The 21301-nt window shown below is 42.4% G+C and overlaps 1 protein-coding gene across 1 annotated transcript in view; it reads right to left on the bottom strand.

The window, feature by feature from the left end:
- The window catches only part of EDIL3 (EGF like repeats and discoidin domains 3), a 319182-nt gene that overhangs the window by 30899 nt on the left and 266982 nt on the right, over positions 1 to 21301 (bottom strand). The window lies entirely within an intron of this gene.

A 21301-nucleotide genomic window follows, 5' to 3' on the forward strand; every position in this document is an offset into this window, starting at 1 on the left:
AAAAAAATAAAAAGTTAAAGCTCCATCAGTGAAAACTACTCCCATAGACATAGAACTGTCAAAAATTTGGAAAATGGTTGAGAGAAATTTCTCAGGATCCTAGACTGTTCTATCATCTTGTCTTAATCACAAAATGTTTCAAGTCATACAGGGTAACCATCTGTTTCTGGGAAATCCCCAAATTGGCCACTACCTAGGAGTTGGGAGCTGTAGAACTTGGAGTGGAGGCCTGGTTATTTTTAACCTGCTGTTTTGTGCTGGAAGCACTCTAGGTTTGCTTTTTGGCTGGAGGGGAGAGTCTGGGGGTGTGGTATTCAAAGCTTACCAGTATCAGCAGAATGGAACAGGCTAAAAATGCCTCCCTCCCCCTCACCCATCACTCCCTTCAGGATCATACCTGGGGAGTTTCCAGTACTCTGTAGTACTTCCAGTAAGAGAAGCAGCGTGGCTTAGTGGAAAGGGCCCGGGCTTGGGAGTCAGAGGCCATGAGTTCTTATCTCATCTCTGCCACTTGTCAGCTGTGTGATTTTGGGCAAGTTACTTAACTTTGGGCCTAGTTACCTCCTCTGGAAAATGGGGATTAAGACTGTGAGCCCCATGTGGGGCACCCTGATTACCTTGAATCCCCCCTAGAACTTAGAATAGTGCTTGGCACATAGTAAGCGCTTAACAAATGCCATTATTATCATTACTCTACCAATCTTGCCTATGGGAGGGAGAGTCAAGCTGAGGCATATCCACTCCATTCCTTGCTTGGGCAGTGGCTAGCAAGTGGGCAATCTGTTACAACTCAAAACTGCTATAATAATAATAATAATGGCATTTATTGAGTGCTTACTATGTGCAAAGCACTGTTCTAAGTGCTGGAATAATAGTGGTATTTGTTAAGCGCTTACTATGCACAAAGCACTGTTCTAAGCACTGGGGAGGTTACAAGGTGATCAAGTTGCCCCACGGGGAGCTCACGGTTTTAATCCCCATTTTACAGATGAGGTAACTGAGGCACAGAGAAGTTAAGTGACTTGCACAAAGTCAGACAGATGACAGTTGGTGGGTTTGGGATTTGAACTCGTGACCTCTGACTCCAAAGCCCTTGCTCTTTCCACTGAGCCACGCTGCTTCTCCAAGTACAAAATAAATGATGGCATTTGTTATGTGCTTACTATGTGCCAGGCACTGTTCTAAGCACTGGGTGGGGGTGGGGGGGGGATACAAGGTAATCAGGTTGTCTCACATGGGGCTCACAATCTTAATCTCCATTTTACAGATGAAGTAACTGAGGCCCAGAGAAATCAAGTGACTTGCCCAAAGTCACACAGCTGACACGTGACAGAGCTGGGATTAGACCCCATGACCTCTGATTCCCAAGCCCATGCTCTTTCCACTGAGCCACGCTGCTTCTCTAATAATAATCATGGTATTTGTTAAGCACTTGCCGAGCACTGTTTTAAGTTCTGTGGGAGATACAAGGTAATCAGGTTGACCCACTTGGGGCTCACAGTCTTAATCCCCATTTTACAGATGAGGGAACTGAGGTACAGAGAAGTGAAGTGACTTGGCCAAAGTCACCCAGCTGACAAGTGGTGGAGCCGGGATTAGAACCCACGACCTCTGACTCCCAAGCCTGGGCTCTTGGCACTGAGTCACGCGGGCAGCAGTGGCATGGGAAAGAGTCGAGTGCAGTGACTCAAATTTACTGTGTGGAGGAAGGCAATGGCAAACCACTTCCATATTTTTACCAAGAAAACTCAATGGATGTACTACCAGAAGGATTGCAATAGGAGGTGAGGTGAGGTGATAGATGTGTTCATGGAGTCGCTATGGGTAGGAAATGACAACAGCGTAAGACAAGACAAAAATGCCCCCACGCTATACTACACTAATACACACACTTGGATATTCTGGTGATTCTGGGAATATTGGGATCTCCTTTCTAACCATGGGGTGGGCTAGGAAGGCCCTTGACTTTCCTAATCCTACCATCAGTTTCAGAATCCAGAGCTCTTGACCCTTTGCTAACTTAAATCCCTTCAAGTTCCCTGATGATCATAGTTAACTGCACACAGTGATTGTGTGTTCCTGGCTTTTACCACCATACAGGGGTTTTTAGAGAAGCAGCGTGGCTCAGTGGAAAGAGCCCGGGCTTTGGAGTCAGAGGTCATGGGTTCAAATCCTGGCTCCGCCATTTGTCAGCTGTGTGACTTTGGGCAAGTCACTTCACTTCTCTGGGCCTCAGTTACCTCATCTGTAAAATGGGGATTAAGACTGTGAGCCCCCCAGTGGGACAACCTGATTACCTTGTACCTTCCCCAGTGCTTAGAACAGTGCTCTGCACATAGTAAGCACTTAATAAATGCCATTATTATTATTATTATTATTATTTTTACTTGTCCAATATAAGTCTTTCTGTCATTGTTTCCTTGTTCTGTCCTCAGAGGAAAAAATGGGGTTCAACTGCTGATCCCTCTCTGTGTGGAATCGTAGGGCCTCTTTATAGACCTTTGAATTAGCTGATTTTTTCCCAGATTTAATCTCTTCTTTTAGACATCAATTTATGACACCCCCGCCACCACCAGCCTATGTTCCTCTCCTCTAGAGTCTCCAACCTATAACTCCAGTATGGGGCCAAACTGGAATCAGTACAATAAAGTCTAAACAGCAAGCTCAGGAACCATTTCAGATCAGTCCCAAAATGCAGTAAGTCTTGTTTGAATGGATTATCCTGGTAGGCAGTGGCTATCACGTCCAAAATGAATAAATGTAAGAAATAAAGTAGTTTGAATTTATGGATCATAATTTAACAGATGTCATTCATGGTTGCAAATGATCAATGAGAAGTTCTTACAGTAGTTATCTCTGGAGAAATTATTATGAATATGAAGGATTCTCACACCTCTGCTTATCTCAAAACTTACATAATGGTTCCTTTTGTTGTGCAATCAATGCAAAGCAGCCTCACATATTTAAGATTGTACTGCTTAACTATAAAGAAATTCAAGCACTCTGTTTTCTATTACTGAAAAATAAACCATGGCCATAAAGTAGATGCGATTTCAATAAATCATTTGAAATAAATTTGTTGTAGTAATTGTCCTAATTTTTCTTTTTAGCATATTCAAAGTTGGTTTTTTTTTTAAAGAGTCCTGTAAATATGGCTTCATTCAGGGCCCCAGGGAGGGAAGTTGAGTACTATTTTTTTTTAGGTCCTAATGCTGAACAATCCTTTCTTCAGGACCCATGGCCTCATGGAAAAAAAAACATGGTCCTGGGAACCAGAGGACCTGGGTTCTGATACCAGCTCCACAACTTTCCTGCTGTGTGACCTTGAGCAGGTCACTAAACTTCTCTGTGACTCAGGTTCTTCATATGTAAAATGGAAATTAACACTTTTCTCCCTCCTACTTAGACTGTGGGCTTGATATGAGACTGGGACTGTGTCCACCCTTTCTATTTGTATCTACTCCATCTTGACACAGAGTAAGTTCTTAAACAAAAGCACAATTATTATTACCGCCCTGGCTCTGCCATTTGTCTGCTGTGTGACCTTGGGCAAGTCACTTAACTTCTCTTGGCCTCAGGTACCTCATCTGTAAAATGGGGATTAAAAGTGGGAGCCCAATGTGGGACAGGGTCTGAGTCCAACCTGATTAACTCACACCTACCCCAGCACTTAGAACAGTGCTTGGCACATAGTAAATTCTTAAGCACCATTATTATTATTGTTACTATTATTAATAATAATGAATACGCATTTCAATATACTTAGTCAATCCAGCAAATGAATGCTCAGAGCAGGTTAACTGCTCTACATGGTTTCTGGGAAAATAGTCAAGATCATCACTGTTGCCGGATTATCAGTCAGAAATAGCTTTGGAAGGTCAGGGGTGGCAAAATCCGCGACAGTCAATATACACTCTGGGAGACAGAAATTTATGGTTCACCAGTCTCCTCTAGCCACACAGATGATTGTGAGAACTGAACTTGGAGGAACCTGCTGTGTTGGACAATGAAAGCATCTGGGGCTGTCATCTACTGAATATGTAGAATTAGAAAAGGGAATCAAAACACCCAGATCTCTGGCAGTGTTTTACATTTAAGCCAACACTATTAAAAAGGGAAAGTCAGAACATTTTTCCCTCTTTCAGAAATGGGATATCACTGGTGGCCTGAACTGGAAAAAAAGAAACTGTGGATCCTTGGTAAGGAAGAAATGGAGGACTTTTAATGTTAAATCTTTGAAAGGTGCAATTCATCTGCTTTATACCCAAACTCTATTCCTAGCATTATATCATAGGCTGTTTCACAGAATGGCACTGCTCTATTTAATCCTCAGCTATTAAGTACCTGTAATAGGTATGACATTCGACTCAGTGACAGGCAATTTAAAAAGAGGTTGGAATTTGTTAATTTTTTAAATGGCATTTGTTAAGCACTTACTATGTGCAAAGCACTGTTCTAAGCGAAATGGTTACTGTGTGCCCTGCACTGTATTAAACACTGAGGTAGATACGTGATAATTGTGTCAGACACAGTCTTCATCTCCGTTTCACAGATGAGGTAAATGAGTCCCAGAGAAGTGAAGTGACTTGCCCAAGGTCACACAGTAGACAAGTTGTGGAACTGGGATTAGATCCCAGGTCCTCGGACCGCAGGCCTGTGCTCTATCCATTAGACCACACTGCTTCTCTTGCCTTCAGGGTGTTTACGATCTAAGTGATGGAGGCAAAACATGCAGCTAACTCTGCCTAGAGTAAAACTAATGCTTGTTTTAAAGAAGTTAAATGAAAGCTCAAAGCCCACACTTCCCTTGTCAGTGCAAATAGAGGAAGCCTTCTTGTCAATAAATCCATGGGGAAGCTTTCACCTTTTTTAAAATGGCATTTGTTAAGTGCTTACTAGGGGCCAGACCCAGTTAATAATAATAATAATAATAATAATGTTGGTATTTGTTAAGCACTTACTACGCGCCAAGCACTGTTCTAAGCACTGGTGGGGGCATACAAGGTAATCAAAGTTGTCCCACATGGGGCTCACAGTCTTAATCCCCACTTTACAGATAAGGGAACTGAGGCCCAGAGAAGTTAAGTGACTTGCCCAAAGTCACACAGCTGACAAGTGGAGGAGCTGGGATTAGAACCCATGACCTCTGACTCCCAAGCCCGGGCTCTTTCCACTGAGCCATGTTGCAGTTCTAATGTTGCAGCAGACACAAGCTAATCAGGTTGAACACAGCTCATGTCCTACATGGGGTGCACAGTCTTAATCCTCATTTTACAGATGAAGGTTAACTGAGGCATAGAGAAGTGACTTATCCAAGGCCGCACAGCAGACAAGTAGTGATGCGGCATTAGAACTCAGGTCCTTTGACTCCCATGCCCACGAACTTCATGCAGGTTTTTCTACAGATCACTTAAACTCTGAGCCCGTAAAGCCTCCCTTTTTCCCCCAGGAGATAGTGGAGTGCCCGATTTGATACTGTTGCCCTGGGATCCTCCTCTGTTGATCTGCTAATTCTTCCTTATCTGATGTGATCTTCTCTTCATTTTTGACCAGTAAGGGGATCAGCAAAGGGGAAAAGGGAAAACTATTTTTTGCCCACATGATTTTTCCCCATAGTAATTGTTCAGCAACCACACACCAGGTTAGTCCATGACCAAGTCATGATTATATGGTTAATTATACACACACTTGTACCCACTTACAGACACTCTCTCTCCCTCACCCTCCCTTCCCAACCTTTGTATTTGCAGGTGACATTACTAAAGTGAGGACCAGCCCATTTGCGGAATGTGGCTGGAAAAAAACCAGTTTGAGACTGACTTATGTTCCCAGATTTTTAACAAATATGATAGGACCTTATGACCTTTAGCTCATTTCCTCCCTCTTGCCTGGAGCTCCCTCCCGCTTCATATCCAGCAGATTACCGCTCTCTTCATCTTCAAAGCCCTTCTGAAATCACATCTCCCTCAGGAGGTATTCCCTGCTTCATCTCTCATCTCTCCACCTAATTTCCGTCCCTGCTGCCACTTCAGTATTTTCATGTCACCTAAGCACATGCGTAAGCTCTCTTGCCCTAAAGCACTTTTTTATATATCTTTATACTCCATTGCCTCTTCCTACTTATAACATATCCTCTGTTATATTAAAATGGACTTTAAATCCTGCTTTCTTCTACTTAGACTGTGAGCCCCCCAAACAAAAAAAAAAAAACAATGTAATATTGATATTGACAAATAGCAGTCATTATGACTAATGTACACAACTTTACACTAACCCAAACACAAACAATTACACAAAAACCCACAGATGTTTTCTATGCTTGGATTGCTGTTCTAGCCTGAAAGCTAATGCCTAAAAGTGGTTGGATTAATTTGAGTTATCTATCGCCTCACACCAGAGGTCACAGTGGAAGTTGGGAAGCAAAATGACAGTTTATTAGTAGTAGATAATGGATTTCTTCATTTTATATTTTATTGAAACCATAATGGTATCCACAGGGCCTCATAATTTGTTTCAAGCAGGGCAAGATATAGCCTACCCTCAAAAGAAATACAATTTACTTCATGTAAGGGCATATGTTAGGAAGATCAACTGGCAGAAAGTAGAAGGTAAAAGAGGCAGAGTTGTAAACAGAGACAGGCCCAGAGTGGGACAAACTCACTAGATCAATTATTCTTGATTTGAGTATTTATTGAGCACCTACTGTGTGCAGAGCACTGTCCTAAGCATTTGGGAGAGTACATTAGAATTAGTAGATGTGATTTTTGTCCTTAAGGAACATTCCCTCCCTCTGCCCTACCCTCTCCACTCTCCCCCAGCACTTATTTCTATTTGTACATATTTATTACTCTTTTATTAATGATGTGTATATAGCTATAATTCTATTTATTCTGATAGACTGTGAGCCCACTGTTGGGTAGGGACTGTCTCTATATGTTGGCAATTTGTACTTCCCAAGCGCTTAGTACAGTGCTCTGCACATAGTAAGCGCTCAATAAATACGATTGATGATGATGATGATGATGATAGTAATAATAATAATAATGATGGTATTTGTTAAGTGCTTACTATGTGCCTGTGCTGAACACTGTTCTAAGCACTGGAATAGATACAAGGTTATCAGGGTGTCCCACGTGGGGCTCAGTCTTAATTCCCATTTTACAGATGAGGTAGCTGAGGCACAGAGAAGTTAAGTGACTTGCCCAAAGTCACAGAGCTGACAAATGGCAGAGCCAGAATTAGAACCCACAACCTCTGACTCCCAAGCCTGGGCTCTTTCCGCTAAACCATGCTGCTGATGGTATTGACACCTGTCTACTTGTTTTGTTGATGGTGTCCCCCTTCTAGACTGTGAGCCCGTTGTTGGGTAGGGACCGTCTCTATATGTTGCCGATTTGTACTTCCCAAGTGCTTAGTACAGTGCTCTGCACACAGTAAGGGCTCAATAAATACTACTGAATGAATGAATGAAGTTGTGTACGCTAGTCATAATGACTGTTGATGTTTGTCAATATCAACACTGCATTGGCTGCCAGACTCCTTTCAACAAATATGTTGAGAGGTGTAGAAGTTTGCCAATTCCCCAAGGCCATCAAATGCCTATGTCAGGTCACCAGCCTGGGTCATCATCAATCATCATCATCATCAATCATATTTATTGAGCGCTTACTATGTGCAGAGCACTGTACTAAGCGCTTGGGAAGTACAAATTGGCAACATATAGAGACAGTCCTTACCCAACAGTGGGCTCACAGTCTAAAAGGGGGAGACAGAGAACAAAACCAAACATACTAACAAAATAAAATAAATAGAATAGATATGTACAAGTAAAATAAATAAATAAATAAATAGAGTAATAAATATGTACAAACATATATACAGGTGCTGTGGGGAAGGGAAGGAGGTAAGAAGGGGGGGATGGAGAGGGGGAGGACGGATCACTCACTGAGTGACTGAGAACCAGCTCCAGACAATGGTGTTCCTCATTTCATTGGAACTTGGGAAGAAGAGGTTTCCCGGAGTCAACTCAGCCCTCCCCGGGTGTCCTCAAAATGAAGGATGATAGGTCCAACACAAGTAGAAAAGTTGCCCAGTGGCTGATTTGCTCTCATCTATCAGGGATCTAGCCCCTCAAAACAGCTGCATGATATTTCAGCAGGTCATCACTCTTCCTTTGAAAGGTGGTAGAATTTGCGTAGCCATGCTAGAAGGTTGTCTTTTGGCCAACAAATAAAGCTCTCATCATCAAAGGCTGAGTCTTGGTCCTTGAAAGCAAGAGTGTATTGCAGCAGATGCAGGGATTTTAGGTCAGGTCTGAGGCTCCATAATACTACCTGCATAAAACCCAAGTGCTGAACATAGTGGGCTTCATAGATGTGAGGACTAGGTCTCCTGGTGAGATTCCAATTTTCATGGATGACTTAGACATTATTTTAAATATAAAGACTATTGAACTTGGGCTCATTCAAAACTTGGACTACACTTTTAGATGAAGAGAAAACTGGGGATTCGGTGCCAAGAAATGACCTCTTTGGTCACGAGAAAGTCAGCTGTGGCTATTAGTAATGCTACAGTGATCTAGGTCACACTTCATAAAGATTAGGTTCACAGGCAAAGTTATTACCAAGCAGGACCTGCTGACTGCACTGGTCTGTATTAAGTTTCCATGTCAGTCAAATCAGTTGATTGTATTTTAGTGCTTATTGTTCTGGTCAGCACAACCATGTGCCAAAATCATGATCCCTGCTGTGGGCATAGTGGGATCTACAGCCTAACTAGGTGCGACAGGCAGATGTCAAGCACGTAGGTATAACAGGAGCAAGAACAAGGATATAATGGTTAGTAACATCAATATATTGGGAAGTAGTGACCAAATGAATAACTGAATATGTGCATACATTAATACTGAGGGTGGATGGCAAGAGCACGGGCTTGGGAATCAGAAGATGTGGGTTCTAATGCTGGCTCTGCCACTTGTCTGCTGTATGACCTTGGAAAAGTCACTTAACTTTTGTGTCTCAGTTACCTCATCTGAAACACGGAGATTAAGGCTGTGAGCCCTATGTGGGACAGGGACAGTGTCCAACCTGATTACCTTATATCTACCCCATCACTTAGAACAGTACTTGGCACATAGTAGGAGCTTAAAAAATACTGTTATTATTATGTCTTTATGACATTTTCCTGTCCTCCTCCTACGAGTTGCACCTTGCTCTCATCTCTCCTGCCATTCATCTCCTTTTTCACTCCGCCCCCACCCTCCTGCGTAGAACTCCCTTCCCTCTTCCATCGAACAGACCACTAATTTTCCCATCTTCAAAACCCTACTAGAATCACAGCTCGTCCTGGAAGTCTTCACTATCTCATCTCCCCAATACATTTCCCTGCTAATGCATCACTTATGCACTTGAAACCTCATTCCCAAAGCATGTATTATGTACTCACCCCAGCCTTCCTCTCACCCACCGACCACCACACTTGTGCATATATCTTTAAACTCTGTTTCTTCTCCCTAGCTGTACTTTATGTTTAGTGTCTTGTCTCCCCTCCTAGATTGTAAGCCCCTTGACTGAAGAGATCATATTGACTAACTCTACTGTACTCCCCCATGCATTTGGTTCATTGCCTTGCATTCATTCATTCATTCAATCGTATTTATTGAGCGCTTACTGTGTGCGGAGCACTGTACTAAGCACTTGGGAAGTCCAAGTTGACAACATATAGAGACAGTCCCTACCCAACAGCGGGCTCACAGTCTAGAAGGGGATGATGAAGGGCACTGATGAAGTGCTCAATAACTACTATTCATAGCTTCTTCCTGTACTGTACTTAGGGATTTTGAAACCTTCTAAGGATTTGATTTTTTATTTAATCCATTTGCTCTCTGGAACACATCATACCCTTCCAGTCAAAAGAAGACTTTTCAGTCCCTGTTGCTGTTAGCTGCTCCAAATCTAAATAAGGGGCTTTCTTCACTATTTAGGATTCATTCCTGGTATGTACTGAATAACTTCACTGATCCTCAATCTAGACACAGTATGTTTTATTAAATGACAAGTAACTTGTTTTTTTAAATGATGTGAGCCTGGCTCCTGTTCTGCTCTTTTCTCCTCAACACATCCTGTCTCCCGAGAACGTCCCCCTCTGACTTTGCTTTACTTTTCTAACAAGCTGTATTTGTGCATGGGGGAGTATGGAGCCTTATGGGTATTTTCCAGCCTACCCTCCTTGATGGAACCTTATATTTCCCCTGATGATCAGTCATATTTATTGAGTGCTTATTGTGTACAGAGCATGGCATTATGTGCTTGGGAGGGTACAATATAACAGAGTTAGTGGATATGTTCCCTGCCTACAATTAACTTACAGTCTAGAGTGGGAGACAGACATTAAACTATATTACTGTAGTTTATATAACTGACTTGAGGCTGAAGGTAAAATCCAAAGGAAAAGGTGACACAGGTGGGAGGGGGAGTAGGGGAAAAGATGGACTTAGGGAAGGCTACTTGGAAAAGATGAGATTTTAATAAGGCTTTGAAGGTGGGGAAAATGATAGTCTGCCACAGATAAAGGGGGAGGTTGTTCCAGGCCAGGGGCAGGAGGGTGAGGGGTCAGCGGAGAGATAGACAAGATGGAGATACAGCGAGTAGTTTGGCATTAAAGGAGCAAAGTGAAAGTGTTGGGCATAGAAGGAAATCAGTATAATCAGTGTAAGGAGTTTCTATTCGATTCAGAGTTGGGTTCTTGAGAAATGGGGAGATATGGACTGAAAAATTTCTAATAAAAATGATCCAGGCAGTAGAGCAAAATGAAGACTGGAGTGAAGAGAGACAGGAGGCATGGAGGACAGCAAGGAGGCTGTGGCTGTTGTCAAGGTGGGATATGATAAGTGCTTGTATCAGCAAGGTGCAGTTTGGATGAAGAGGAAAGGGTGAAATTTATCAATCATTCGATCATATTTATTGAGTGCTTACTGTGTGCCATAACTAAGCACTTGGGAAACAATATAACAGAGTTGGTAGACCTGTTCCCTGCCCACAGCAAGCTTACAATCTAGAGGGGGAAACAGACATAAACATGAGTAAATAAATTACTGCTACGTACATAAATGCTGTGGGGCTGAGGGATAGGTGAATGAAGGGTACAAACCCTTGGTAAATCCAAGTGCAAGGGTGATGCAGAAAAGAATGGGAGAAGAGGAAAAGAGGCCTTAGGGAAGACTTCTTGGAGGAGATGTGCTTTTAATAAGGTTTTGAAGGTGACAACAGTGATCGTCTTTTGGATGTGAAGAGGGAGGGCGTTCCAGGCAAAGGCAGGTTGTGGGCTAGGGATTGGTGGTGAGATAAAGATCAAGGCAGTGAGTAGGTTGGCATTAGAGGGGTGAAGTGTGAAGACTGGGTTGTAGGAAAGCAGTGAAGTAAGGTATGACAGGCAAGGGGACTGAGTGCTGTAAAGCCTAAATAGGGAGTTTCTGTTTGATGTGGAGGTGTATGGGCAACCACCAGAGGTTCTTGAGGAGTGTGCAAACATGGACTGAATAGTTATGTACAAAAATGATCTGGGCAGCTGAGTAAAGTATGGATTGGAGTGGGGAGAGACAGAAGTCATGGAGGTCAGTAAGGAGGCTGATGCAGTCAATAATCAATATGAGATAGGACAGGTGTTTGGATTTTAGTGATGCTGTGAAAGTAGAACTGACAGGATTTGGTGACAGATTGAATATGTGGGTTGGATGAGTTGAGGATAATGCTTATAAGACAGGGGGGATGGTGGAGGTTGGTTTTGTTTTGTTGTCTGTCTCCCCCTTCTAGACTGTGAGCCCGTTGTTGGGTAGGGACCATCTCTATATGTTGCCAATTTGTACTTCCCAAGTGCTTAGTACAGTGCTATGCACACAGTAAGCACTCAATAAATAAGATTGAATGAATGAATGGTACTGCCTAGAGTGGTGAGAAAGTCACAGGGAGGACAGGGCTTGGGTGGGAAGATGAGGAGCTCTGTTTTGGAGATGTGAAGTTTGAGGCATAGGGAGGGCATCCAAATAGAGATGTCCTGAAGGCAGGAGGAAATATGACACTGGTAGAGAAGGGCAGAGATAAGGGCTGATGATAAAGGTTTGGGAATCATCTGTCTAGAGATGGTAGATTAAGTCATGGGAGTGAATGGCAACTCAATTATTTCCTCTTGTTCAAATCTCACATCAATCTTATTTCCTAAGAAGACCATCCAGTTCTACCCAAGAGCCCCAAATATCCCACAGACTTGATTGTTGAAAGGAAGACTTCTGGATCAGATTATTTCAAACCTTACCCAATTTCTCCCTCTGTTTAAATCCAATTTGAGGGCTAATGACGAGACACTTGGGCACAGACTCAGAATGGATACGTTGACCATATCATGGGGCGTGCTCAAGAGAACAGGTCAATAACATTAATATTAATAACACTAATGATTCTCATTATTTAAAGCCCCAAATAATTAGAAATAGGCTCGATCAATAAATATCTTCTTGGCAAATGATAGCTACTGCACCACCGATGAGCATTTTGAAAGTCTAATTTGGATTTCTAGAGTGGTGAGGCATCTTGCAATTGAATCAACTATGCCCAAGAGAGTCTTTTTCCCTTTTATGAGAAATGAAAGTTGTTATTCCAAGGATTTCATTTAATTGAATTGTGGGGTCTCTATTTTGGGACAGTACCCAGAATCCTTTGGGAAATGAATGCCTCATACCAATCTTAAGTATAAAGACTGCATACTCTCTGACTGCAAACTGCTTGCCTAAACCAGGAGTACCCTTGTTACGCCCTGGAGCAAAATCAATACTTTTAGGACAACCTGCCTTGATTATATGTTTAAGGTCTTGCTGCTGGGCTTTTAATTTTCACATTTTAACTAGTGGCTCCATGTTATTGTACATGTACTTTCACCCATTCAAGCGAAGGGTACATTAACAAACCCATTCATAAATAAGATGCAACCTTATGACTTGCATCATGTAAGTGGGGCAGAAACCTTTTGTTTACATAGACAAATATGACTCAATTCAACATCTCAAAGCTACTGATGGCGATGCATCTTTTTCCTTGCCAAATGTCACCTGAAAGTCTTTTTCAGGGAAAACTGAAACTTTCATGATAAGGGCAAAGCTGTTGTAGCAAAATACAAAAGGAGAAAACATAGAACACAAGAATAATGCTTACTGAGGCAAGTGAAGGAAAGAGCAGGGCTCAGGACAAGTATATAAAATGATTATGTAATGCCCTCGCTAAAATTTCAAGTCATAAAAAGGAAAAGAGACTGAATCAACAGACTGGTGGATATAAGATGCCAAACAAACAGCCACAGATAATAGGATACGAATCAGTTTCTCCCCAAAAATCCAAATGCAGAAATTCTGTTTAACTATCTCATATTTTACCTATCATAATAACAGTGATATTTGGCAGCAGGAGCTTGAAAAGCAGTTTGTCTTAGTGGGAAGAACAAGGGCCTGGGACTCAGAGGACCTAGGTGCTAATCCCAGTTCTGCCACTGCCTGCTATGTAACCTCAGGTCAAAACACTTAACTTTTCTGCACCTTAGTTTCCTCATCTGTAAAATTTAGAGTATGAGCCTAGGTCGTGCTACGTCTCATAAAATACTTAACAGAAAAATAATAATAAGAAGAATACCTGTTAAGCACTATGTGCCAGACACTGTACTAAACATTGAGATAGATATAAGATAATACAGTTGGATACGGTCCCTGTCCTACATATGGCTCACAATCTAAGTAGGAGGGACTAGGATTTAATCATTTTACAGATGAAGAAACTGAGGCATAAAGAAGTTAAGTGACTTGTCCAAAGTCAAACAGCAGACAGGCAGCAGAGTCAGGAGCACTGTACACAGTAAGCGCTCAATAAATATGATTGATGATTAGAACCCAGGTCCTCTTACCCCTAGGCATGGGCCCATGCCCTTCCCACCAGGCCACACTGCTTCTCAACATTGTAGTTATAAAGAAACCACATTGTAGTTATGATTGCTTAGTAATGGAACCCAAAACATCCCAAAGAAACATGCCTTCACACCCCCAAACTCTCTTCTCACTAAAAAGCTAGGAAAATCTCTGGATAAAAAGACTCTTCAGATTGCTGAATCACCCTTACAAAATAGTTCAGGATTTTTCCTAGTAGCTGCTGCCACAGCTAAAAGTCATCCTGGGACTGACATATTGTAGTCAGGCTATAGGGTCTTGGGGATGGGGCAAGACAGAAATGAGGTTTACAGTCTCCCAATTCTGAGGGAATCTTAAGTGCTTCCTGAATTGTCAGCTAGGAGAACAGGTAGGGCTAGGAGGAGCTAGATAATGATGAGGACCTGAAGAGAGTTGGTGGTTTCTGGGAAATCTAGGTGAGATGCAGCATGATCTAACAATCTGCCACTTGTCCTCCCATGCTGGCTAAAAGCATTTTCAGATATACAATGTTTTTGATGTGGAGTTGTGGGTGCCAAACATGGGAGGGGAGCAATGCTGGAGAGAAATTCCCTATATCACCTATAAGTGCTCTGGAAGATGCAGTTCTAAAAAAAAAATCAATTTTCCATTTCTGAAAAGTGCAGATTCTTTGTGCAGCTATGGCTTGCATTTGCAAAAGCATTACCCCCTGCTATCTTAATCTTTTAAATGGCTACTCTGTCTACATTTCTGTCTCCTGCAAACACATCTAATTTGCAAAGACTCACCATTTCCCCCTTGTTATGGTCTTTTTGAAAACTGAATTTCTCAGTCATACGATCCAGGAAGGATTTTGTAATAATTCATTTTCTCGTTCTTCTGTGATGGAAAACATAATCCAAAGAGATGTCTTGGGGCCAAACCAATACATCAAGTTTATTAGGAAAAAAACTCTATGAGTTTCATCCCTTTATGAATTAGCTTCTGCCAGAAAGCCCAGTATCAAACTGGTGTCAAATTTCCCTTCAAAAGGTTTCTGTTCAACGTTGTCTTTTGACCACTTTAGCATATGCTTCTCCACTTCCAATGGATTGGAAGGATCCCTCACATTTGGCCATCTTGATTTTACTCTTTCTCCACCCACCCAAAACATCTGGGCATGAATAATTTCTAACTTGTTATCACAGTATAAACAGACGAGTGAAACTCCAATATTAATGCAGCTAGCATCAACAACGATTAGAGCAGTGACATTTCAGATGATTTATGTGCTTAACAGCCTGCTCAATAAAGGAATGCATAATTACCGAATCAACTGCCACATAGAAGGGTACACATGTTTCCATTTTTCTGACACACACAAGTTCTGTTTCAAAGGGAGGCAAGAACTAGTGAGCGGTAGCCACAATGATAACTAAAGCGGTGTCGCAGCATGTAATTTGTAGAAAATCACCAATTAATGCAGCATTACTGAAATGTTGGAGAAAATAGTTTTTCTTTGCTGTGCCACCCAGCTATGGTCTTTGTACAAAGTTTACCGAAGATTCTATTCCTGCCTTAACTATTCATTTTTTACCTGCGTGCCCTCAAAATATTCTTCTAGTTATTACCTGTGGCATCAGTGGAAGTTAGTCCTATTGTCTCAAATCCCAATTATTCCTATTCCATCTTCCAGATTTCTATAATACCTCAGGATTGGGTTCCACTGCTCCCACATAACTAATAAGTATGGCACTTTTCAGAAGTTACCAGCATTTAATACTCTGAGTTTTCTGATAAGTGGGTACAAGTCCTCTGGATTTGGGTTAGATAGGGGAGGATATACAAAAGGTAAGAATACCAATAAGATGTCACATGTCAAGTTTTCAGACAATAAGTAGAAACACTTTTCTAAAATGTAAATAGATCATACAGCCCAAATCTCAAAGGAATATGAAAACTAAATCAGAGAAGCAACGTGGCTCAGGGGAAAGAGCCCGGGCTTTGGAGTCAGAGGTCATGGGTTTAAATCCTGGCTCCGCCACTTGTCAGCTGTGTGACTTTGGGCAAGTCACTTAACTTCCCTGTGCCTCAGTTACCTCATCTGTCAAATGGGGATTAAGACTGTGAGCCCCATGTAGGACAACCTGATCACCTTGTAACCTCGCCAGAGTTTAGAACAGTGCTTTGCATATAGTAAGCACTTAATAAATGTCATTATTATTATTATTATTATTATTAAATCCCCAAATATCAAGGAAACATTGATTCAATCATTTCCATAGCAGGAGCATAACTACTGAGCGATATAAGGCATCTGCTCTTCAGATATAAAAGGATTTACTAACAATTTGTGTAAACCCTCTGGAAAAAAAGGAAAAGTTCCTTTCTATCCTCAATGTGAAAAAGAATGATGTTATTCATTAAGTGGTAAGCACTAAGCTGCGGGCTATCTATAATCTGATAGGACACAGTCCCTGTGCTACGTGGGGCTCACAGTCTAAGAAGAAAGTGACTTGTCCAAGGTCACACAGTAGGCAAGCAATGGAGCTGGAACTATAACCTTTCCCACGATCCAGATTTAATCTCTTAAATTGTGAGGTTCCTCCTGCCCTCACCCAAAGGACAAGGATTGTGCTTAATTCTCTTTTGTTTATTCTCTCCCAGGGTTTAGTACAGTGCCCTGCAAACACCACTTAATCAATACTACTACTACTATTTGAACATTGATAATCACACCAGGGGGATAACTAGCAACTGCCAAGGCTGTTCCCTCCGAAAGAAAATAATTCTCCTTTTTGGAAACTGATCTGAGATACAGACCATCCTTCCCTCAGAATCAGGGAGGGTGCTCCTCGCTTTGAAGTGAGTGTAGCACCACTGCCTGCCCCTCTAGACTGTAAGCTCATTGTGGGCAGGGAATGTGTCTCTTTATTGTTATATTGTACTCATCCAAGAGTGTAGTACAGTGCTCTGCACATAGTAAGTGCTCAATAAATATGACTGACTGGCTCTCCTTTTGCTTCTAGCAAATGTCCATTGGTGTTTAGCATTGGAAAAATTGAGGGGGTGGGAAGAACCAGTAGAGACTGAAGGGACAAGAGTTGGCTCCAAGAGCAAAGAGAAAATCAAAGGGAGAAGACTTGGTGAAGGGGAAAAAGGTGAAATATTAAGAAGAGAGATGGAGACCAAAAAATAGGGATCAAATGAACAGCAATGGATGGGAGAGGGGAGCCCTGGGAAAATTCAGGTAGAAAGCCCTGAATAATCAATCAATCATATTTATTGAGCGCTTATTGTGTGCTGAGCACTGTACTAAGCGCTTGGGAAGTACAAGTTGGCAACATATAGAGACAGTCCCTACCCAACAGTGGGTTCACAGTCTAAAAGGGGGAGACAGAGAACAAAACCAAACATACTAATAAAATAAATAGAATAGATATGTACAAGTAAAATAAATAAATAGAGTAATAAATGTGTACATACATATATACAGGTGCTGTGGGGAAGGGAAGGAGGTAAGATGGGGGGATGGAGAGGGGGACGAGGGGGAGAGGAAGGAAGGGGCTCAGTCTGGGAAGGCCTCCTGGAGGAGGTGAGCTCTCAGTAGGGCCTTGAAGGGAGGAAGAGAGCTAGCTTGGCAGATGTTGGGAGGGAGGGCATTCCAGGCCAGGGGAATGATGTGGGCCAGGGGTTGATGGCGGGACAGGCGAGAACGAGGCATGGTGAGGAGATTAGCGGAGGGTGTGGGGTGGGCTGGAGAAGGAGAGAAGGGAGGTGAGGTAGGAGGGGGCGAGGTGATGGACAGCCTTGAAGCCCAGGGTGAGGAGTTTCTGCCTGATGCACAGATTGATTGGTAGCCACTGGAGATGTTTGAGGAGGAGAGTGACATGCCCAGAGCATTTCTGGACAAAGACAATCCGGGCAGCAGCATGAAGTATGGATTGAAGTGGGGAGAGACACGAGGATGGGAGATCAGAGAGACGGCTGATGCAGTAGTCAGGACGGGATAGGATGAGAGCTTGAACAAGCAGGGTAGCGGTATGGATGGAGAGGAAAGGGCGGATCTTGGTAATGTTGCGGAGCTGAGACCAGCAGGTTATGGTGACAGCTTGGATGTGAGGGGTGAATGAGAGAGCGGAGTCGAGGATGACACCAAGGTTGCGGGCTTGTGAGACGGGAAGGATGGTAGTGCCATCAACAGAGATGGGAAAGTCAGGGAGAGGGCAGAGTTTGGGAGGGAAGACAAGGAGTTCAGTCTTGGACATGTTGGACATGAATAGCCCAAGCATATCATTTTGTTCCACTATAATAAAAGCTGAACATACTTTTATGGTAGAAGCTGAATGTGTAAAATTCCAAAAGTGCACTATCTCTCTCAGGTCCAAAATCCTCAAATATTTTCACTCATTGCTGCCACTTCCTCTCCCCTCCAGCTCCCCCTGAGACCCTTTACAATCTAGCTTTCAACTTTCTACTTCACTGAAACTGCTCTATCAAAGGCCACCAATGACCTCTCCTTCACCAAATCTAAAAGACTTTTCTCTATCCCGATTATCCTCCACCTTTGCTGAATAGGACTGAAAAAACGATTATTTTAATGGTATCTAAGTGCTTGCTGTGTGCCAGGCGCTCTACTAAGCACCGGGGTGGATACGATTTTATCAGGTTGGACACAGCCCATGTCCTGCATGGGGTTCAGAGTCCTAATCTCCATTTTACAGATGAGGTAAGTGAGGCCCAGAGACGTGAAATGACACAACAGACAAGTGGCAGAAATATGGGTTGAGGGCATATGGGAGACAGGGCATTTTCTCTAGCAGAGGAAGGCAGGCTCACGCCCTCACATCCTGATGCCTCCCCCATTGGGTCGGGGCCAGCAGCAAGCCCTGGCTATGAAGTGACTTTCCCCTTACTCCTGGCAGTGACTAACCACCCTTGCCTTCTGAGGTCATCCCTGCTCCCTGCTGTCACGGCAGAACTGACACCAAAAGTCAAGGTCAGTCACGGGGTGTGTGGCTGAAGCAGACAAGAAACAGTAGGGAAGACCGCTCCTCGGCCTTTGGCTTCCACAGTCCAGACAGGCTTAATAGGTCCTGGTGACGTACTTCAGGTGGCAGCAAAGCAGCCTGACTTTGGGGACTGTCCTCCTTAATGCGGACATCTGGTCATTTTATGTCGACATCTTTTCCCTTTTCTATACCTTCTCATTAAGTGTCAATCAGCTAAAATCTGAAAATAAATAAAAAGGCCGCTATTTCATTTCCAGTTCTTATTTTCTGTTTCCTTTTCACTCCCCCCACCCCCAACCCCAGTCCTTTTGCATTAATTTCTGTTATCGATCATCTAAATACTTTGAGACTCAGATACCCAAAAGTCCGATGTGGTTACGAGAAGAAGAAAGGTAATTCACCACGTAGCTTTTGTTACAGATCTGTTTGATTCACTGAATATGTTGTCAACTTGTACTTCCCAAGCGCTTAGTACAGTGCTCTGCACACAGTAAGCGCTCAATAAATACGATTGAATGAATGAATGAATAATTGACAAAGTAGAGTATTTTACCTAAACGTGTGATACGTTGAAATGACCTTCAGTTGGGTAGGGAACGTCTCTATATGTTGCCGACTTGTACTTCCCAAGCACTTAGTACAGTGCTCTGCACACAGTAAGCGCTCAATAAATACGATTGAATGAATCAGCTTCCCTCCCATTAAAACATCACTTGAAGTTTGGCTGCATGCTTAGGGTGGTCAGCTCTGTGACTTTGGGCAAGTAGGTTAACTTCTCTGTGCTTGTTACCTCATCTGTAAAATGGGGATTGACTGTGAGCCCCCCGTGGGACAAAATGATCACCTTGTAACCTCCCCAGCACTAAGAACAGTGCTTTGCACATAGTAAGCACTTAATAAATGCCATCATTATTATTGTTGTTATTATTACTTTCAGGACACATGTCACAGGGAGATCTCAAAACCATTTGTGCTACTGGAAAAAGGTAATTTTATAAACTAATGAATACCAAGCTTATTTGTCTCAGCCCTCCCTCTTCCACTGGCCTGTCACTCACCCCAGCCCTAAGACAGTGCTCTGTTTGGTCGTTGGAGACTTAATAAAATAGATTATTGCTCAATCACAAGAGGCTATTGGAGAAACTATTTCCTCTGGAGAATATTACGGTCAGACAGTAGCCTTTAAAAGTAGTGACTTACTGTATAAGGAAAATCAATATCCAATTTTAAATTAAAAGACAGTTCTTTTAATATACTCCTTTAAAATTCTAAGGCAATATAACCTGAGAAAGAGTGATCATTCAATTATTTTAGAAATTACATTACTATAGCAATGCCTTGCCAATCATGCATAAATTTAGTCATCAGTGGTATCTGATGTAGGATCTGTGATTTTATCTCCTGGATAAATTCTGTTTTAGGTATACTTAAATTTTTATCCGTCTCCCTTCCCTCCCCTTTTATTCAAATTTCCTTCTGCTGGAAACTAGTAAAATACTTCAATTTTTATGTAATCTTTTCTTTTTCTAAACAGTTCTAATTACCCACCATTTTTAACCATAATGGGTTTAAACAATGTGCAGCTGAAATGTCCTCTTCCTGCAGTAATTGGTCAATAAGTATGCACAAAGTTTGCTTGACTTCCAATTTTCTTGACCTGTTTATGAGTAAAGTTAAGATAATTTCACTTCACCAGCCCAAAGTACTCAACCTTGATATATCTCCAGGTTGTTTGGGGAAGGAGAGGTGGATTCAAAAGGGGGCAGGACTATTTTTTGAACTTTGGTAGTTAAATAACCAATTACTATCCAATATAGTTCATTGATTTTTCTAGGAACTTCTACACTTTTTCCATTCGAACAGTGGCTAGAAATATAGTTAACTACTAACCTAATGCTCATCACTAAGAGTGAATTACTCTACCCTTCTTTTTAGCCAATGAGAGTTGAAGGCATAGATTGGTCCCTGTATTTTTAGGATGCCATTTTAACACCACAAGCTGCCATTTGGTCAATCAGGCCTTTGAGGACACATGTGCTGCTGCATTGATGGAAAAACTCCCCCAGAATACCTCCCCCCAAATTTGGGAGGGATGTGGAGTGCAAAGGAAAATAAATCAGTGTGGCCTAATGATGGAGCAGGGGCCTAAGGAGTAAGAGACCCTGGGTTCTGATCCTGACTTCTCCACTTACCTGTTGCATGATCTTGGGCAAGCACTAACTTCTCTGTGCCTCAGTTCCCTCATCTGCAAAATGGGGATTCAATACCTGTTCTCCCTCTTACCGCTCTCTGAGCCCCATATGGGACATGATTAACCTATTACCCTGTATCTACCCCAGTGCTCAGAACAGTGGTTGGCATACAGTAA

Source organism: Tachyglossus aculeatus, chromosome 23 (assembly GCF_015852505.1).
Source record: "Tachyglossus aculeatus isolate mTacAcu1 chromosome 23, mTacAcu1.pri, whole genome shotgun sequence".
NCBI lineage: Eukaryota > Metazoa > Chordata > Mammalia > Monotremata > Tachyglossidae > Tachyglossus > Tachyglossus aculeatus.